General features: G+C 34.3%; 1 protein-coding gene and 1 long non-coding RNA gene across 4 annotated transcripts in view; one reads left to right on the forward strand and one right to left on the reverse strand.

Moving 5' to 3' along the window:
• The window catches only part of mlpha (melanophilin a), a 29,388-nt gene extending 27,003 nt beyond the window's left edge, over positions 1 to 2,385 (reverse strand). Inside the window, exons 1-3 of one of the 3 annotated variants that reach the window (XM_074627199.1) lie at positions 2,372 to 2,385; positions 2,173 to 2,286; positions 794 to 843 (exon numbers count right to left, since the gene is read on the reverse strand). The gene's annotated coding sequence lies outside the window, so the exon portion shown is untranslated. Of the gene's footprint in view, positions 1 to 793; positions 859 to 2,172; positions 2,287 to 2,371 lie in introns of those variants that run through there. The other 2 variants (XM_074627201.1, XM_074627200.1) reach the window with 2 other exon arrangements.
• Positions 2,154 to 22,044, forward strand: part of LOC141763003 (uncharacterized) — a 34,314-nt gene continuing 14,423 nt past the window's right edge. Inside the window, exons 1-2 of the long non-coding RNA XR_012592959.1 lie at positions 2,154 to 2,280; positions 2,374 to 2,482. This is a non-coding gene — a long non-coding RNA (uncharacterized LOC141763003). The remainder of the gene's footprint in view (positions 2,281 to 2,373; positions 2,483 to 22,044) is intronic.

The following is a 22,044-nucleotide window of genomic DNA, read 5'->3' on the forward strand; positions in this document are numbered from 1 at the left end:
CAGGAATTCTTTTATTGGTGTTATTTGACTCTTTTATGACAAAATAAATACAAACTATTTACTCCACCTTCAGGTTTACTTCGACACCTTTTTAAGTATTACTGTTATTTTTTCACTGTGAGTTTTAAAAGTTATTCGACATCTTTAAAGTGTGCAGACACGCCAGCTTCACGTTTTCCTGTGAAAACCTGCATTTTAATTTCAGTTTAAAAAACACAAACGTTTTGATAATTGTGCAGAAGTTGCATTAATGTCGCTGCCTGTGTTGCGGTTTGTCACCACACCCTGATGATGATCTCACATGATGAACAACTGATGATTTCACTCTGAACACGTCGCAGATTTATTCTATTTAACTGTAATATCCGACTGAACTGAACTTTAAATCTGCAACACGAAACAGCTGATTAAAACCTCCAAAATAAAAGACAGTGATGCTAAAAACAAGACGAAGAATGATAGAATCAGATGTTTTCTTCTCTTCAAATCAAATCTTTAACAGAACTTATTGAAGCAACAGAAACAGATAAAACAGCCTCTGTTTGTATGAATATATTCTGTCAAAGGACACATTAAATTCACTGATTAACTTTAAAGATTTGCAGTTTTGTGGTTAAATTTGACATTTTTTTAAACCAAACAATTGAAAACAAATCTTAACTAAAGAACAAATGTATGAAAATAAAGGTTGTTTTTTTATTTCTTTCAGTCACACAAAACAAACAGATTAAATCAGTTTAGTGTAGTTTTAATGAGATGTAATGGATGTGATTAGAGAGAGGAATGAACTCACCGTGTGTTTGTGTGTTCAGGCTGCTGACACTGATGAAACCGATGAAACGTCTGACAGAGTTTAAACTGAGAGAATCAGCTGATCACATGACGGCCGTCCTCATGACAACAACAACAACAACAACACACTGCTGCAGGCAAAACCACAAAACCACACAGACCCTTTAAAACAGAGGAGAGGCCAAAACTAATCAGAAAATTCCAGAATAAAATCATAAAAAATAGATTAAATCATAATTTAATTTAATTTAAAGAGATTTAATAATGTAATAAAATGTAAAAACATAATATTATCAGACAAAGTCATAGTTTTACATTAGAAAGTCACATCACAACACTCAGCTGGTATGTGAGGGGTAAAATGCTGCTCTCTGCTGGACTGGAAGAACTCAACAACCTGCTCCACTGTAATAAATACAGATACTACCAGAGGGTTCAGAGTAATACGTTTAGGGACCACGACGTCTTTCTATGAGACGTGAAATGAAAAATGGAGTGATAAATTATCAAGTGATATAATATAAATTAATTGATTTGACTAAAACAGTCGTGATGAAAACAGAGCCATGTTTCATCATTTATTTTCACCATCTTACATTCATCATTCACAACACAAAATTAAAGTCGTACGATTTTAGGAAAAATGTTGACATTTTTTTTTTTTTAAAAGTCGCAATGTTATAAGAAAGAATTTAGCAATATTTTCTGAGGAAATTAAATTGAATACTTAATGAAAAAAATCATAATACTTCAAGGAAAAATTTAGAAATAATGAAAAATAGTTGAAATATTGTAGTCATAAGATTTTAGGAAAATTTACATATTTTTGGGGAAAATGTCGTTATGTTATAAGAAAAAAAGTACAGATATTTTTCTGAGGAAATAAAATGTAATACTTCACGAAAAAAGTAGAAATATTTTAAGAGGAAAGTTGTACGTTTTTCGGAAAAATGTTGTAACGTTATATTAAAAAAGTAGAAATTAGACTGGACTGGACTGCTCGGTAGAAATGTGCCAAAAGACAAAATGTGGGAAGTTACCCTTAAAAGTTGAGGGCGATATCTGAAATAATGAGACTAGGGATGCACCGATACCGATATAGCCGGTGGCGGCGCACCGCCTCGTATGCGGGACTCCCCAGCCTGTCGTGTGTCGCTCACACCCTCCAGCTGGCTGTTAACGAGGGTCTTTAGACACAGAGAAGTACTCGTATCGGTACTCGTATCGGTACTCGTATCGGAGAGAACCTAAATGTAAGTACTTGTACTCGGTCTGAAAAACAGTGGTATCGGTGCATCCCTACACGAGACCAACAGTAACTTGATTTGACCTGAGAGTTTCCAGTTTACAATGTGGACTCTCTAGTCCAGCAGACCGCACCTTCAGTCCTGAATCCTGCAGGTCGTCGTTACTCAGGTCCAGGTGTCTCTGACTGGAGGACTGGGAGCAGAGACCTGAGGACAGAGCTGCACAGCTTCTCTCTGAGAGGTCAGTCTGGAGAGACAACAGGAAGGAAACAAGTCGTTTACTCCTGTTGAAAGATAGCAGCGGTATTTAACGATGGATAAATCCTCCTTACAGAGTTTTGTTGGAGGTTTTGACCACCGGCAGCAGTTCTCCAAACGTTCTGATGAAACAAGAAACAAACCCTGAAGAGACTAAACCTTGAAGGTAAAGAAGAAGAACACAGGTGAGATTGTTTCCTTTAGTGAGTCAGAGCTCCACCTGTAATGGAAGCAGGAAGAGTTTCTTCTTCTTCTTCTTCTTCTTCTTCGGAGACTAGACGCTGTAATGGTGCACAGCTGCCCTCTGCTGTTTGTTAAATGGTTCTTTTAACAGTTCTTTATAATTCTTATATTGTGCAGATACTCCACCAGGTTGAGTAAAAACTGTTGAGCTTAACAATGTGGATCCTGTTTGACAGTGTGATGTAGTGACTCAGTGTGACCACCGGAGGGCAGCACAGTCTCTGAGTCACTTCAGCTTCCAAGAGTCTTCAGCCAGCCGAGGATCAAATCAACAACCTGAGTTATTCAGTCGGAGACATTTCAGCTCAACTTCTGAGGGCTTCTCATATTTTTCTCTGGACATCAGACTCGAAATTAAGGGGAGACACTAAAGGGGAATAGGGTAAAAAATAACTTATCAATAACACTTTGAAAGCTCCCCAGACGGTTACTGACATTAGGACAATTATTAAGGAGACAAAACAAAACTACTTAGTTAACAAAACTACTTAGTTAGGTTTAGGCAACAAAACTACTTAGTTAGGTTTGGCAACAAAACCACTTAGTTAGGTTTAGGCAACAAAACCACTTAGTTAGGTTTAGGCAACAAAACCACTTAGTTAGGTTTAGGCGGTTTGTTCGGTTTAGGATAAGATCATAGAAGTGGCATTACTTAAGTACGTAAGTTACGTGACACAGAAGTCAACGTGTAAAATTAAAATACGTAAGTGACGTAACTTAAGTTTGGAACTTGTGTGACTCACACGGGGCACCAACGCTGGTCTCCTGGTGAAAGTCTGGTGTTTGTAGCTGATGTTCTTCATCACATCTGACAGCTGAACAACATGTTAGAGACACGGAGACGTCTCTCTGTTCTCTATCTTCAGGTCTGTAATCTAAAACCACCACTAACACTCACACTCACTATCCGTCCCACGTGATCCGCTCAATGACTTCCTGTCTCCTGCTGCTGCTGGACTCAGATGAAAACAGACTCTTTTGTTCCCGACTGGTTCCATACTGGGAGCTCTGGTCCACACTCTGCTTCCCACAACAATGTCTCACACATCCATGGACTGTTATAGAAGAAGTACTCCATCCTTTACTGGAGTAAATGTACTAATACCACACTCTGCTTCCCACAACAATGTCTCACACTCACAAGTCCATGTACTGTTCAGTGGTAGAAGAAGTACTGTGATCTTTTACTGCAGTAAAAGTACTAATACCACACTGTGAAAACACTCCGCTACAAGTATAAGAATGGCATAAATACTACTTAGACTGATAAACTGCTTAGTTAAGTTTAGGTAACAAAACTACTTAGTTAACAAAACTACTTAGTTGTGTTTAAACAACAAAACTACTTAGTTTTAGGCAACAAAACTACTTAGTTGTGTTTAAACAACAAAACTACTTAGTTTTAGGCAACAAAACTACTTAGTTAAATTTAGGCAACAAAACTACTTAGTTTACAAACCTACTTCGGTTTATGCAACAAAACCACTTAGTTTGGTTTAGGCAACAAAACTACTTAGTTTGGTTAAGGCAACAAAACTACTTAGTTTACAAACCTACTTCGGTTTATGCAACAAAACCACTTAGTTTGGTTAAGGCAACAAAACTACTTAGTTTGGTTAAGGCAACAAAACTACTTAGTTTACAAACCTACTTAGGTTTATGCAACAAAACCACTTAGTTTGGTTTAGGCAACAAAACTACTTAGTTTGGTTAAGGCAACAAAACTACTTAGTTTACAAACCTACTTAGGTTTATGCAACAAAACCACTTAGTTAGGTTTAGGCAACAAAACCACTTAGTTTGGTTTAGGCAACAAAACTACTTAGTTTGGTTTAGACAACAAAACTACTTAGTTAGGTTAAGGCAACAAAACTACTTAGTTTACAAACCTACTTAGGTTTATGCAACAAAACTACTTAGTTTGGTTTAGGCAACAAAACCACTTAGTTTGGTTTAGGCAACAAAACCACTTAGTTAGGTTAAGGCAACAAAACTACTTAGTTTACAAACCTACTTAGGTTTATGCAACAAAACTACTTAGTTTGGTTAAGGCAACAAAACTACTTAGTTTACAAACCTACTTAGGTTTATGCAACAAAACCACTTAGTTTGGTTTAGGCAACAAAACCACTTAGTTAGGTTTAGGCAACAAAACCACTTAGTTTGGTTTAGGCAACAAAACTACTTAGTTTGGTTTAGACAACAAAACTACTTAGTTAGGTTGAGGCAACAAAACTACTTAGTTTACAAACCTACTTAGGTTTATGCAACAAAACTACTTAGTTTGGTTTAGGCAACAAAACCACTTATTTTGGTTTGGGCAACAAAACCACTTAGTTAGGTTAAGGCAACAAAACTACTTAGTTTACAAACCTACTTAGGTTTATGCAACAAAACTACTTAGTTTGGTTAAGGCAACAAAACTACTTAGTTTACAAACCTACTTAGGTTTATGCAACAAAACCACTTAGTTTGGTTTAGGCAACAAAACCACTTAGTTTGGTTAAGGCAACAAAACTACTTAGTTTGGTTTAGGCAACAAAACTACTCAGTTTGGTTTAGGCAACAAAACCACTAAGTTTGGTTAAGGCAACAAAACTACTTAGTTTACAAACCTACTTAGGTTTATGCAACAAAACCACTTAGTTTGGTTTAGGCAACAAAACCACTTAGTTTGGTTAAGGCAACAAAACCACTAAGTTTGGTTAAGGCAACAAAACTACTTAGTTTACAAACCTACTTAGGTTTATGCAACAAAACTACTCAGTTTGGTTTAGGCAACAAAACCACTTAGTTTGGTTTAGGCAACAAAACTACTTAGTTTGGTTAAGGCAACAAAACTACTTAGTTTACAAACATACTTAGGTTTATGCAACAAAACCACTTAGTTAGGTTTAGGCAACAAAACCACTTAGTTTGGTTTAGGCAACAAAACTACTTAGTTTGGTTTAGACAACAAAACTACTTAGTTAGGTTAAGGCAACAAAACTACTTAGTTTACAAACCTACTTAGGTTTATGCAACAAAACTACTTAGTTTGGTTTAGGCAACAAAACCACTTAGTTTGGTTTAGGCAACAAAACCACTTAGTTAGGTTAAGGCAACAAAACTACTTAGTTTACAAACCTACTTAGGTTTATGCAACAAAACTACTTAGTTTGGTTAAGGCAACAAAACTACTTAGTTTACAAACATACTTAGGTTTATGCAACAAAACCACTTAGTTTGGTTTAGGCAACAAAACCACTTAGTTAGGTTTAGGCAACAAAACCACTTAGTTTGGTTTAGGCAACAAAACTACTTAGTTTGGTTTAGACAACAAAACTACTTAGTTAGGTTGAGGCAACAAAACTACTTAGTTTACAAACCTACTTAGGTTTATGCAACAAAACTACTTAGTTTGGTTAAGGCAGCAAAACTACTTAGTTTACAAACCTACTTAGGTTTATGCAACAAAACCACTTAGTTTGGTTTAGGCAACAAAACCACTTAGTTTGGTTAAGGCAACAAAACTACTTAGTTTACAAACCTACTTAGGTTTATGCAACAAAACTACTCAGTTTGGTTTAGGCAACAAAACCACTAAGTTTGGTTAAGGCAACAAAACTACTTAGTTTACAAACCTACTTAGGTTTATGCAACAAAACCACTTAGTTTGGTTTATGCAACAAAACCACTAAGTTTGGTTAAGGCAACAAAACTACTTAGTTTACAAACCTACTTAGGTTTATGCAACAAAACCACTTAGTTTGGTTTAGGCAACAAAACCACTTAGTTTGGTTTAGGCAACAAAACCACTTAGTTAGGTTTAGGCAACAAAACCACTTAGTTTGGTTTAGGCAACAAAACTACTTAGTTTGGTTTAGACAACAAAACTACTTAGTTAGGTTAAGGCAACAAAACTACTTAGTTTACAAACCTACTTAGGTTTATGCAACAAAACTACTTAGTTTGGTTTAGGCAACAAAACCACTTAGTTTGGTTTAGGCAACAAAACCACTTAGTTAGGTTAAGGCAACAAAACTACTTAGTTTACAAACCTACTTAGGTTTATGCAACAAAACTACTTAGTTTGGTTAAGGCAACAAAACTACTTAGTTTACAAACCTACTTAGGTTTATGCAACAAAACCACTTAGTTTGGTTTAGGCAACAAAACCACTTAGTTTGGTTAAGGCAACAAAACTACTTAGTTTACAAACCTACTTAGGTTTATGCAACAAAACTACTCAGTTTGGTTAAGGCAACAAAACTACTTAGTTTACAAACCTACTTAGGTTTATGCAACAAAACCACTTAGTTTGGTTTAGGCAACAAAACTACTTAGTTTGGTTAAGGCAACAAAACTACTTAGTTTACAAACCTACTTAGGTTTATGCAACAAAACCACTTAGTTAGGTTTAGGCAACAAAACCACTTAGTTTGGTTTAGGCAACAAAACTACTTAGTTTGGTTTAGACAACAAAACTACTTAGTTAGGTTAAGGCAACAAAACTACTTAGTTTACAAACCTACTTAGGTTTATGCAACAAAACTACTTAGTTTGGTTTAGGCAACAAAACCACTTAGTTAGGTTAAGGCAACAAAACTACTTAGTTTACAAACCTACTTAGGTTTATGCAACAAAACTACTTAGTTTGGTTAAGGCAACAAAACTACTTAGTTTACAAACCTACTTAGGTTTATGCAACAAAACCACTTAGTTTGGTTTAGGCAACAAAACCACTTAGTTAGGTTTAGGCAACAAAACCACTTAGTTTGGTTTAGGCAACAAAACTACTTAGTTTGGTTTAGACAACAAAACTACTTAGTTAGGTTGAGGCAACAAAACTACTTAGTTTACAAACCTACTTAGGTTTATGCAACAAAACTACTTAGTTTGGTTTAGGCAACAAAACCACTTAGTTTGGTTTAGGCAACAAAACCACTTAGTTAGGTTAAGGCAACAAAACTACTTAGTTTACAAACCTACTTAGGTTTATGCAACAAAACTACTTAGTTTGGTTAAGGCAACAAAACTACTTAGTTTACAAACCTACTTAGGTTTATGCAACAAAACCACTTAGTTTGGTTTAGGCAACAAAACCACTTAGTTTGGTTAAGGCAACAAAACTACTTAGTTTACAAACCTACTTAGGTTTATGCAACAAAACTACTCAGTTTGGTTTAGGCAACAAAACCACTAAGTTTGGTTAAGGCAACAAAACTACTTAGTTTACAAACCTACTTAGGTTTATGCAACAAAACCACTTAGTTTGGTTTATGCAACAAAACCACTAAGTTTGGTTAAGGCAACAAAACTACTTAGTTTACAAACCTACTTAGGTTTATGCAACAAAACCACTTAGTTTGGTTTAGGCAACAAAACCACTTAGTTTGGTTTAGGCAACAAAACCACTTAGTTAGGTTTAGGCAACAAAACCACTTAGTTTGGTTTAGGCAACAAAACTACTTAGTTTGGTTTAGACAACAAAACTACTTAGTTAGGTTAAGGCAACAAAACTACTTAGTTTACAAACCTACTTAGGTTTATGCAACAAAACTACTTAGTTTGGTTTAGGCAACAAAACCACTTAGTTTGGTTTAGGCAACAAAACCACTTAGTTAGGTTAAGGCAACAAAACTACTTAGTTTACAAACCTACTTAGGTTTATGCAACAAAACTACTTAGTTTGGTTAAGGCAACAAAACTACTTAGTTTACAAACCTACTTAGGTTTATGCAACAAAACCACTTAGTTTGGTTTAGGCAACAAAACCACTTAGTTTGGTTAAGGCAACAAAACTACTTAGTTTACAAACCTACTTAGGTTTATGCAACAAAACTACTCAGTTTGGTTAAGGCAACAAAACTACTTAGTTTACAAACCTACTTAGGTTTATGCAACAAAACCACTTAGTTTGGTTTAGGCAACAAAACTACTTAGTTTGGTTAAGGCAACAAAACTACTTAGTTTACAAACCTACTTAGGTTTATGCAACAAAACCACTTAGTTAGGTTTAGGCAACAAAACCACTTAGTTTGGTTTAGGCAACAAAACCACTTAGTTTGGTTTAGGCAACAAAACTACTTAGTTTGGTTTAGACAACAAAACTACTTAGTTAGGTTAAGGCAACAAAACTACTTAGTTTACAAACCTACTTAGGTTTATGCAACAAAACTACTTAGTTTGGTTTAGGCAACAAAACCACTTAGTTAGGTTAAGGCAACAAAACTACTTAGTTTACAAACCTACTTAGGTTTATGCAACAAAACTACTTAGTTTGGTTAAGGCAACAAAACTACTTAGTTTACAAACCTACTTAGGTTTATGCAACAAAACCACTTAGTTTGGTTTAGGCAACAAAACCACTTAGTTTGGTTAAGGCAACAAAACTACTTAGTTTACAAACCTACTTAGGTTTATGCAACAAAACTACTCAGTTTGGTTTAGGCAACAAAACCACTAAGTTTGGTTAAGGCAACAAAACTACTTAGTTAGGTTAAGGCAACAAAACTACTTAGTTTACAAACCTACTTAGGTTTATGCAACAAAACTACTCAGTTTGGTTTAGGCAACAAAACCACTTAGTTTGGTTTAGGCAACAAAACTACTTAGTTTGGTTAAGGCAACAAAACTACTTAGTTTACAAACCTACTTAGGTTTATGCAACAAAACCACTTAGTTAGGTTTAGGCAACAAAACCACTTAGTTTGGTTTAGGCAACAAAACTACTTAGTTTGGTTTAGACAACAAAACTACTTAGTTAGGTTAAGGCAACAAAACTACTTAGTTTACAAACCTACTTAGGTTTATGCAACAAAACTACTTAGTTTGGTTTAGGCAACAAAACCACTTAGTTTGGTTTAGGCAACAAAACCACTTAGTTAGGTTAAGGCAACAAAACTACTTAGTTTACAAACCTACTTAGGTTTATGCAACAAAACTACTTAGTTTGGTTAAGGCAACAAAACTACTTAGTTTACAAACATACTTAGGTTTATGCAACAAAACCACTTAGTTTGGTTTAGGCAACAAAACCACTTAGTTAGGTTTAGGCAACAAAACCACTTAGTTTGGTTTAGGCAACAAAACTACTTAGTTTGGTTTAGACAACAAAACTACTTAGTTAGGTTGAGGCAACAAAACTACTTAGTTTACAAACCTACTTAGGTTTATGCAACAAAACTACTTAGTTTGGTTAAGGCAGCAAAACTACTTAGTTTACAAACCTACTTAGGTTTATGCAACAAAACCACTTAGTTTGGTTTAGGCAACAAAACCACTTAGTTTGGTTAAGGCAACAAAACTACTTAGTTTACAAACCTACTTAGGTTTATGCAACAAAACTACTCAGTTTGGTTTAGGCAACAAAACCACTAAGTTTGGTTAAGGCAACAAAACTACTTAGTTTACAAACCTACTTAGGTTTATGCAACAAAACCACTTAGTTTGGTTTATGCAACAAAACCACTAAGTTTGGTTAAGGCAACAAAACTACTTAGTTTACAAACCTACTTAGGTTTATGCAACAAAACCACTTAGTTTGGTTTAGGCAACAAAACCACTTAGTTTGGTTTAGGCAACAAAACCACTTAGTTAGGTTTAGGCAACAAAACCACTTAGTTTGGTTTAGGCAACAAAACTACTTAGTTTGGTTTAGACAACAAAACTACTTAGTTAGGTTAAGGCAACAAAACTACTTAGTTTACAAACCTACTTAGGTTTATGCAACAAAACTACTTAGTTTGGTTTAGGCAACAAAACCACTTAGTTTGGTTTAGGCAACAAAACCACTTAGTTAGGTTAAGGCAACAAAACTACTTAGTTTACAAACCTACTTAGGTTTATGCAACAAAACTACTTAGTTTGGTTAAGGCAACAAAACTACTTAGTTTACAAACCTACTTAGGTTTATGCAACAAAACCACTTAGTTTGGTTTAGGCAACAAAACCACTTAGTTTGGTTAAGGCAACAAAACTACTTAGTTTACAAACCTACTTAGGTTTATGCAACAAAACTACTCAGTTTGGTTAAGGCAACAAAACTACTTAGTTTACAAACCTACTTAGGTTTATGCAACAAAACCACTTAGTTTGGTTTAGGCAACAAAACTACTTAGTTTGGTTAAGGCAACAAAACTACTTAGTTTACAAACCTACTTAGGTTTATGCAACAAAACCACTTAGTTAGGTTTAGGCAACAAAACCACTTAGTTTGGTTTAGGCAACAAAACTACTTAGTTTGGTTTAGACAACAAAACTACTTAGTTAGGTTAAGGCAACAAAACTACTTAGTTTACAAACCTACTTAGGTTTATGCAACAAAACTACTTAGTTTGGTTTAGGCAACAAAACCACTTAGTTAGGTTAAGGCAACAAAACTACTTAGTTTACAAACCTACTTAGGTTTATGCAACAAAACTACTTAGTTTGGTTAAGGCAACAAAACTACTTAGTTTACAAACCTACTTAGGTTTATGCAACAAAACCACTTAGTTTGGTTTAGGCAACAAAACCACTTAGTTAGGTTTAGGCAACAAAACCACTTAGTTTGGTTTAGGCAACAAAACTACTTAGTTTGGTTTAGACAACAAAACTACTTAGTTAGGTTGAGGCAACAAAACTACTTAGTTTACAAACCTACTTAGGTTTATGCAACAAAACTACTTAGTTTGGTTTAGGCAACAAAACCACTTAGTTTGGTTTAGGCAACAAAACCACTTAGTTAGGTTAAGGCAACAAAACTACTTAGTTTACAAACCTACTTAGGTTTATGCAACAAAACTACTTAGTTTGGTTAAGGCAACAAAACTACTTAGTTTACAAACCTACTTAGGTTTATGCAACAAAACCACTTAGTTTGGTTTAGGCAACAAAACCACTTAGTTTGGTTAAGGCAACAAAACTACTTAGTTTACAAACCTACTTAGGTTTATGCAACAAAACTACTCAGTTTGGTTTAGGCAACAAAACCACTAAGTTTGGTTAAGGCAACAAAACTACTTAGTTTACAAACCTACTTAGGTTTATGCAACAAAACCACTTAGTTTGGTTTATGCAACAAAACCACTAAGTTTGGTTAAGGCAACAAAACTACTTAGTTTACAAACCTACTTAGGTTTATGCAACAAAACCACTTAGTTTGGTTTAGGCAACAAAACCACTTAGTTTGGTTTAGGCAACAAAACCACTTAGTTAGGTTTAGGCAACAAAACCACTTAGTTTGGTTTAGGCAACAAAACTACTTAGTTTGGTTTAGACAACAAAACTACTTAGTTAGGTTAAGGCAACAAAACTACTTAGTTTACAAACCTACTTAGGTTTATGCAACAAAACTACTTAGTTTGGTTTAGGCAACAAAACCACTTAGTTTGGTTTAGGCAACAAAACCACTTAGTTAGGTTAAGGCAACAAAACTACTTAGTTTACAAACCTACTTAGGTTTATGCAACAAAACTACTTAGTTTGGTTAAGGCAACAAAACTACTTAGTTTACAAACCTACTTAGGTTTATGCAACAAAACCACTTAGTTTGGTTTAGGCAACAAAACCACTTAGTTTGGTTAAGGCAACAAAACTACTTAGTTTACAAACCTACTTAGGTTTATGCAACAAAACTACTCAGTTTGGTTAAGGCAACAAAACTACTTAGTTTACAAACCTACTTAGGTTTATGCAACAAAACCACTTAGTTTGGTTTAGGCAACAAAACTACTTAGTTTGGTTAAGGCAACAAAACTACTTAGTTTACAAACCTACTTAGGTTTATGCAACAAAACCACTTAGTTAGGTTTAGGCAACAAAACCACTTAGTTTGGTTTAGGCAACAAAACCACTTAGTTTGGTTTAGGCAACAAAACTACTTAGTTTGGTTTAGACAACAAAACTACTTAGTTAGGTTAAGGCAACAAAACTACTTAGTTTACAAACCTACTTAGGTTTATGCAACAAAACTACTTAGTTTGGTTTAGGCAACAAAACCACTTAGTTAGGTTAAGGCAACAAAACTACTTAGTTTACAAACCTACTTAGGTTTATGCAACAAAACTACTTAGTTTGGTTAAGGCAACAAAACTACTTAGTTTACAAACCTACTTAGGTTTATGCAACAAAACCACTTAGTTTGGTTTAGGCAACAAAACCACTTAGTTTGGTTAAGGCAACAAAACTACTTAGTTTACAAACCTACTTAGGTTTATGCAACAAAACTACTCAGTTTGGTTTAGGCAACAAAACCACTAAGTTTGGTTAAGGCAACAAAACTACTTAGTTTACAAACCTACTTAGGTTTATGCAACAAAACCACTTAGTTTGGTTTAGGCAACAAAACCACTAAGTTTGGTTAAGGCAACAAAACTACTTAGTTAGGTTAAGGCAACAAAACTACTTAGTTTACAAACCTACTTAGGTTTATGCAACAAAACTACTCAGTTTGGTTTAGGCAACAAAACCACTAAGTTTGGTTAAGGCAACAAAACTACTTAGTTTACAAACCTACTTAGGTTTATGCAACAAAACCACTTAGTTTGGTTAAGGCAACAAAACTACTTAGTTAGGTTAAGGCAACAAAACTACTTAGTTTACAAACCTACTTAGGTTTATGCAACAAAACTACTCAGTTTGGTTTAGGCAACAAAACCACTTAGTTTGGTTAAGGCAACAAAACTACTTAGTTTACAAACCTACTTAGGTTTATGCAACAAAACTACTCAGTTTGGTTTAGGCAACAAAACCACTTAGTTTGGTTAAGGCAACAAAACTACTTAGTTTACAAACCTACTTAGGTTTATGCAACAAAACTACTCAGTTTGGTTTAGGCAACAAAACCACTTAGTTTGGTTAAGGCAACAAAACTACTTAGTTTACAAACCTACTTAGGTTTATGCAACAAAACTACTCAGTTTGGTTTAGGCAACAAAACCACTAAGTTTGGTTAAGGCAACAAAACTACTTAGTTTACAAACCTACTTAGGTTTATGCAACAAAACCACTTAGTTTGGTTTAGGCAACAAAACCACTTAGTTTGGTTTAGGCAACAAAACCACTTAGTTAGGTTTAGGCAACAAAACCACTTAGTTTGGTTTAGGCAACAAAACTACTTAGTTTGGTTTAGACAACAAAACTACTTAGTTAGGTTAAGGCAACAAAACTACTTAGTTTACAAACCTACTTAGGTTTATGCAACAAAACTACTTAGTTTGGTTTAGGCAACAAAACCACTTAGTTTGGTTTAGGCAACAAAACCACTTAGTTAGGTTAAGGCAACAAAACTACTTAGTTTACAAACCTACTTAGGTTTATGCAACAAAACTACTTAGTTTGGTTAAGGCAACAAAACTACTTAGTTTACAAACCTACTTAGGTTTATGCAACAAAACCACTTAGTTTGGTTTAGGCAACAAAACCACTTAGTTTGGTTAAGGCAACAAAACTACTTAGTTTACAAACCTACTTAGGTTTATGCAACAAAACTACTCAGTTTGGTTAAGGCAAAAAAACTACTTAGTTTACAAACCTACTTAGGTTTATGCAACAAAACCACTTAGTTTGGTTTAGGCAACAAAACTACTTAGTTTGGTTAAGGCAACAAAACTACTTAGTTTACAAACCTACTTAGGTTTATGCAACAAAACCACTTAGTTAGGTTTAGGCAACAAAACCACTTAGTTTGGTTTAGGCAACAAAACTACTTAGTTTGGTTTAGACAACAAAACTACTTAGTTAGGTTAAGGCAACAAAACTACTTAGTTTACAAACCTACTTAGGTTTATGCAAGAAAACTACTTAGTTTGGTTTAGGCAACAAAACCACTTAGTTAGGTTAAGGCAACAAAACTACTTAGTTTACAAACCTACTTAGGTTTATGCAACAAAACTACTTAGTTTGGTTAAGGCAACAAAACTACTTAGTTTACAAACCTACTTAGGTTTATGCAACAAAACCACTTAGTTTGGTTTAGGCAACAAAACCACTTAGTTAGGTTTAGGCAACAAAACCACTTAGTTTGGTTTAGGCAACAAAACCACTTAGTTTGGTTTAGGCAACAAAACTACTTAGTTTGGTTTAGACAACAAAACTACTTAGTTAGGTTAAGGCAACAAAACTACTTAGTTTACAAACCTACTTAGGTTTATGCAACAAAACTACTTAGTTTGGTTTAGGCAACAAAACCACTTAGTTAGGTTAAGGCAACAAAACTACTTAGTTTACAAACCTACTTAGGTTTATGCAACAAAACTACTTAGTTTGGTTAAGGCAACAAAACTACTTAGTTTACAAACCTACTTAGGTTTATGCAACAAAACCACTTAGTTTGGTTTAGGCAACAAAACCACTTAGTTTGGTTAAGGCAACAAAACTACTTAGTTTACAAACCTACTTAGGTTTATGCAACAAAACTACTCAGTTTGGTTTAGGCAACAAAACCACTAAGTTTGGTTAAGGCAACAAAACTACTTAGTTTACAAACCTACTTAGGTTTATGCAACAAAACCACTTAGTTTGGTTTAGGCAACAAAACCACTAAGTTTGGTTAAGGCAACAAAACTACTTAGTTAGGTTAAGGCAACAAAACTACTTAGTTTACAAACCTACTTAGGTTTATGCAACAAAACTACTCAGTTTGGTTTAGGCAACAAAACCACTAAGTTTGGTTAAGGCAACAAAACTACTTAGTTTACAAACCTACTTAGGTTTATGCAACAAAACCACTTAGTTTGGTTAAGGCAACAAAACTACTTAGTTAGGTTAAGGCAACAAAACTACTTAGTTTACAAACCTACTTAGGTTTATGCAACAAAACTACTCAGTTTGGTTTAGGCAACAAAACCACTTAGTTTGGTTAAGGCAACAAAACTACTTAGTTTACAAACCTACTTAGGTTTATGCAACAAAACTACTCAGTTTGGTTTAGGCAACAAAACCACTTAGTTTGGTTAAGGCAACAAAACTACTTAGTTTACAAACCTACTTAGGTTTATGCAACAAAACTACTCAGTTTGGTTTATGCAACAAAACTACTTAGTTTGGTTAAGGCAACAAAACTACTTAGTTTACAAACCTACTTAGGTTTATGCAACAAAACTACTCAGTTTGGTTTAGGCAACAAAACCACTAAGTTTGGTTAAGGCAACAAAACTACTTAGTTTACAAACCTACTTAGGTTTATGCAACAAAACCACTTAGTTTGGTTTAGGCAACAAAACCACTAAGTTTGGTTAAGGCAACAAAACTACTTAGTTAGGTTAAGGCAACAAAACTACTTAGTTTACAAACCTACTTAGGTTTATGCAACAAAACCACTTAGTTTGGTTTAGGCAACAAAACCACTAAGTTTGGTTAAGGCAACAAAACTACTTAGTTTACAAACCTACTTAGGTTTATGCAAATAAAACCACTTAGTTTGGTTTAGGCAACAAAACCAATAAGTTTGGTTAAGGCAACAAAACTACTTAGTTAGGTTAAGGCAACAAAACTACTTAGTTTACAAACCTACTTAGGTTTATGCAACAAAACCACTTAGTTTGGTTTAGGCAACAAAACCACTAAGTTTGGTTTAGGCAACAAAACCACTAAGTTTGGTTAAGGCAACAAAACTACTTAGTTTACAAACCTACTTAGGTTTATGCAACAAAACCACTTAGTTTGGTTTAGGCAACAAAACCACTAAGTTTGGTTAAGGCAACAAAACTACTTAGTTAGGTTAAGGCAACAAAACTACTTAGTTTACAAACCTACTTAGGTTTATGCAACAAAACCACTTAGTTTGGTTTAGGCAACAAAACCACTAAGTTTGGTTAAGGCAACAAAACTACTTAGTTTACAAACCTATTTAGGTTTATGCAACAAAACCACTTAGTTTGGTTTAGGCAACAAAACCACTAAGTTTGGTTAAGGCAACAAAACTACTTAGTTAGGTTAAGGCAACAAAACTACTTAGTTTACAAACCTACTTAGGTTTATGCAACAAAACTACTCAGTTTGGTTTAGGCAACAAAACCACTTAGTTTGGTTAAGGCAACAAAACTACTTAGTTTACAAACCTACTTAGGTTTATGCAACAAAACCACTTAGTTTGGTTTAGGCAACAAAACCACTTAGTTAGGTTTAGGCAACAAAACCACTTAGTTTGGTTTAGGCAACAAAACTACTTAGTTTGGTTTAGACAACAAAACTACTTAGTTAGGTTAAGGCAACAAAACTACTTAGTTTACAAACCTACTTAGGTTTATGCAACAAAACTACTTAGTTTGGTTTAGGCAACAAAACCACTTAGTTAGGTTAAGGCAACAAAACTACTTAGTTTACAAACCTACTTAGGTTTATGCAACAAAACTACTCAGTTTGGTTAAGGCAACAAAACTACTTAGTTTACAAACCTACTTAGGTTTATGCAACAAAACCACTTAGTTTGGTTTAGGCAACAAAACCACTTAGTTTGGTTAAGGCAACAAAACTACTTAGTTTACAAACCTACTTAGGTTTATGCAACAAAACTACTCAGTTTGGTTTAGGCAACAAAACCACTAAGTTTGGTTAAGGCAACAAAACTACTTAGTTTACAAACCTACTTAGGTTTATGCAACAAAACCACTTAGTTTGGTTTAGGCAACAAAACCACTAAGTTTGGTTAAGGCAACAAAACTACTTAGTTAGGTTAAGGCAACAAAACTACTTAGTTTACAAACCTACTTAGGTTTATGCAACAAAACTACTCAGTTTGGTTTAGGCAACAAAACCACTAAGTTTGGTTAAGGCAACAAAACTACTTAGTTTACAAACCTACTTAGGTTTATGCAACAAAACCACTTAGTTTGGTTTAGGCAACAAAACCACTAAGTTTGGTTAAGGCAACAAAACTACTTAGTTAGGTTAAGGCAACAAAACTACTTAGTTTACAAACCTACTTAGGTTTATGCAACAAAACTACTCAGTTTGGTTTAGGCAACAAAACCACTTAGTTTGGTTAAGGCAACAAAACTACTTAGTTTACAAACCTACTTAGGTTTATGCAACAAAACTACTCAGTTTGGTTTAGGCAACAAAACCACTTAGTTTGGTTAAGGCAACAAAACTACTTAGTTTACAAACCTACTTAGGTTTATGCAACAAAACTACTCAGTTTGGTTTAGGCAACAAAACCACTTAGTTTGGTTAAGGCAACAAAACTACTTAGTTTACAAACCTACTTAGGTTTATGCAACAAAACCACTTAGTTTGGTTTAGGCAACAAAACCACTAAGTTTGGTTAAGGCAACAAAACTACTTAGTTAGGTTAAGGCAACAAAACTACTTAGTTTACAAACCTACTTAGGTTTATGCAACAAAACTACTCAGTTTGGTTTAGGCAACAAAACCACTTAGTTTGGTTAAGGCAACAAAACTACTTAGTTTACAAACCTACTTAGGTTTATGCAACAAAACCACTTAGTTTGGTTTAGGCAACAAAACCACTTAGTTAGGTTTAGGCAACAAAACCACTTAGTTTGGTTTAGGCAACAAAACTACTTAGTTTGGTTTAGACAACAAAACTACTTAGTTAGGTTAAGGCAACAAAACTACTTAGTTTACAAACCTACTTAGGTTTATGCAACAAAACTACTTAGTTTGGTTTAGGCAACAAAACCACTTAGTTAGGTTAAGGCAACAAAACTACTTAGTTTACAAACCTACTTAGGTTTATGCAACAAAACTACTCAGTTTGGTTAAGGCAACAAAACTACTTAGTTTACAAACCTACTTAGGTTTATGCAACAAAACCACTTAGTTTGGTTTAGGCAACAAAACCACTTAGTTTGGTTAAGGCAACAAAACTACTTAGTTTACAAACCTACTTAGGTTTATGCAACAAAACTACTCAGTTTGGTTTAGGCAACAAAACCACTAAGTTTGGTTAAGGCAACAAAACTACTTAGTTTACAAACCTACTTAGGTTTATGCAACAAAACCACTTAGTTTGGTTTAGGCAACAAAACCACTAAGTTTGGTTAAGGCAACAAAACTACTTAGTTAGGTTAAGGCAACAAAACTACTTAGTTTACAAACCTACTTAGGTTTATGCAACAAAACTACTCAGTTTGGTTTAGGCAACAAAACCACTAAGTTTGGTTAAGGCAACAAAACTACTTAGTTTACAAACCTACTTAGGTTTATGCAACAAAACCACTTAGTTTGGTTTAGGCAACAAAACCACTAAGTTTGGTTAAGGCAACAAAACTACTTAGTTAGGTTAAGGCAACAAAACTACTTAGTTTACAAACCTACTTAGGTTTATGCAACAAAACTACTCAGTTTGGTTTAGGCAACAAAACCACTTAGTTTGGTTAAGGCAACAAAACTACTTAGTTTACAAACCTACTTAGGTTTATGCAACAAAACTACTCAGTTTGGTTTAGGCAACAAAACCACTTAGTTTGGTTAAGGCAACAAAACTACTTAGTTTACAAACCTACTTAGGTTTATGCAACAAAACTACTCAGTTTGGTTTAGGCAACAAAACCACTTAGTTTGGTTAAGGCAACAAAACTACTTAGTTTACAAACCTACTTAGGTTTATGCAACAAAACTACTCAGTTTGGTTTAGGCAACAAAACCACTAAGTTTGGTTAAGGCAACAAAACTACTTAGTTTACAAACCTACTTAGGTTTATGCAACAAAACCACTTAGTTTGGTTTAGGCAACAAAACCACTAAGTTTGGTTAAGGCAACAAAACTACTTAGTTAGGTTAAGGCAACAAAACTACTTAGTTTACAAACCTACTTAGGTTTATGCAACAAAACTACTCAGTTTGGTTTAGGCAACAAAACCACTAAGTTTGGTTAAGGCAACAAAACTACTTAGTTTACAAACCTACTTAGGTTTATGCAACAAAACCACTTAGTTTGGTTAAGGCAACAAAACTACTTAGTTAGGTTAAGGCAACAAAACTACTTAGTTTACAAACCTACTTAGGTTTATGCAACAAAACTACTCAGTTTGGTTTAGGCAACAAAACCACTTAGTTTGGTTAAGGCAACAAAACTACTTAGTTTACAAACCTACTTAGGTTTATGCAACAAAACTACTCAGTTTGGTTTAGGCAACAAAACCACTTAGTTTGGTTAAGGCAACAAAACTACTTAGTTTACAAACCTACTTAGGTTTATGCAACAAAACTACTCAGTTTGGTTTAGGCAACAAAACCACTTAGTTTGGTTAAGGCAACAAAACTACTTAGTTTACAAACCTACTTAGGTTTATGCAACAAAACTACTCAGTTTGGTTTAGGCAACAAAACCACTAAGTTTGGTTAAGGCAACAAAACTACTTAGTTTACAAACCTACTTAGGTTTATGCAACAAAACCACTTAGTTTGGTTTATGCAACAAAACCACTAAGTTTGGTTAAGGCAACAAAACTACTTAGTTTACAAACCTACTTAGGTTTATGCAACAAAACCACTTAGTTTGGTTTAGGCAACAAAACCACTTAGTTTGGTTTAGGCAACAAAACCACTTAGTTAGGTTTAGGCAACAAAACCACTTAGTTTGGTTTAGGCAACAAAACTACTTAGTTTGGTTTAGACAACAAAACTACTTAGTTAGGTTAAGGCAACAAAACTACTTAGTTTACAAACCTACTTAGGTTTATGCAACAAAACTACTTAGTTTGGTTTAGGCAACAAAACCACTTAGTTTGGTTTAGGCAACAAAACCACTTAGTTAGGTTAAGGCAACAAAACTACTTAGTTTACAAACCTACTTAGGTTTATGCAACAAAACTACTTAGTTTGGTTAAGGCAACAAAACTACTTAGTTTACAAACCTACTTAGGTTTATGCAACAAAACCACTTAGTTTGGTTTAGGCAACAAAACCACTTAGTTTGGTTAAGGCAACAAAACTACTTAGTTTACAAACCTACTTAGGTTTATGCAACAAAACTACTCAGTTTGGTTAAGGCAACAAAACTACTTAGTTTACAAACCTACTTAGGTTTATGCAACAAAACCACTTAGTTTGGTTTAGGCAACAAAACTACTTAGTTTGGTTAAGGCAACAAAACTACTTAGTTTACAAACCTACTTAGGTTTATGCAACAAAACCACTTAGTTAGGTTTAGGCAACAAAACCACTTAGTTTGGTTTAGGCAACAAAACTACTTAGTTTGGTTTAGACAACAAAACTACTTAGTTAGGTTAAGGCAACAAAACTACTTAGTTTACAAACCTACTTAGGTTTATGCAAGAAAACTACTTAGTTTGGTTTAGGCAACAAAACCACTTAGTTAGGTTAAGGCAACAAAACTACTTAGTTTACAAACCTACTTAGGTTTATGCAACAAAACTACTTAGTTTGGTTAAGGCAACAAAACTACTTAGTTTACAAACCTACTTAGGTTTATGCAACAAAACCACTTAGTTTGGTTTAGGCAACAAAACCACTTAGTTAGGTTTAGGCAACAAAACCACTTAGTTTGGTTTAGGCAACAAAACCACTTAGTTTGGTTTAGGCAACAAAACTACTTAGTTTGGTTTAGACAACAAAACTACTTAGTTAGGTTAAGGCAACAAAACTACTTAGTTTACAAACCTACTTAGGTTTATGCAACAAAACTACTTAGTTTGGTTTAGGCAACAAAACCACTTAGTTAGGTTAAGGCAACAAAACTACTTAGTTTACAAACCTACTTAGGTTTATGCAACAAAACTACTTAGTTTGGTTAAGGCAACAAAACTACTTAGTTTACAAACCTACTTAGGTTTATGCAACAAAACCACTTAGTTTGGTTTAGGCAACAAAACCACTTAGTTTGGTTAAGGCAACAAAACTACTTAGTTTACAAACCTACTTAGGTTTTTGCAACAAAACTACTCAGTTTGGTTTAGGCAACAAAACCACTAAGTTTGGTTAAGGCAACAAAACTACTTAGTTTACAAACCTACTTAGGTTTATGCAACAAAACCACTTAGTTTGGTTTAGGCAACAAAACCACTAAGTTTGGTTAAGGCAACAAAACTACTTAGTTAGGTTAAGGCAACAAAACTACTTAGTTTACAAACCTACTTAGGTTTATGCAACAAAACTACTCAGTTTGGTTTAGGCAACAAAACCACTAAGTTTGGTTAAGGCAACAAAACTACTTAGTTTACAAACCTACTTAGGTTTATGCAACAAAACCACTTAGTTTGGTTAAGGCAACAAAACTACTTAGTTAGGTTAAGGCAACAAAACTACTTAGTTTACAAACCTACTTAGGTTTATGCAACAAAACTACTCAGTTTGGTTTAGGCAACAAAACCACTTAGTTTGGTTAAGGCAACAAAACTACTTAGTTTACAAACCTACTTAGGTTTATGCAACAAAACTACTCAGTTTGGTTTAGGCAACAAAACCACTTAGTTTGGTTAAGGCAACAAAACTACTTAGTTTACAAACCTACTTAGGTTTATGCAACAAAACTACTCAGTTTGGTTTAGGCAACAAAACCACTTAGTTTGGTTAAGGCAACAAAACTACTTAGTTTACAAACCTACTTAGGTTT

Source organism: Sebastes fasciatus, chromosome 24 (assembly GCF_043250625.1).
Source record: "Sebastes fasciatus isolate fSebFas1 chromosome 24, fSebFas1.pri, whole genome shotgun sequence".
Classification (NCBI taxonomy): domain Eukaryota; kingdom Metazoa; phylum Chordata; class Actinopteri; order Perciformes; family Sebastidae; genus Sebastes; species Sebastes fasciatus.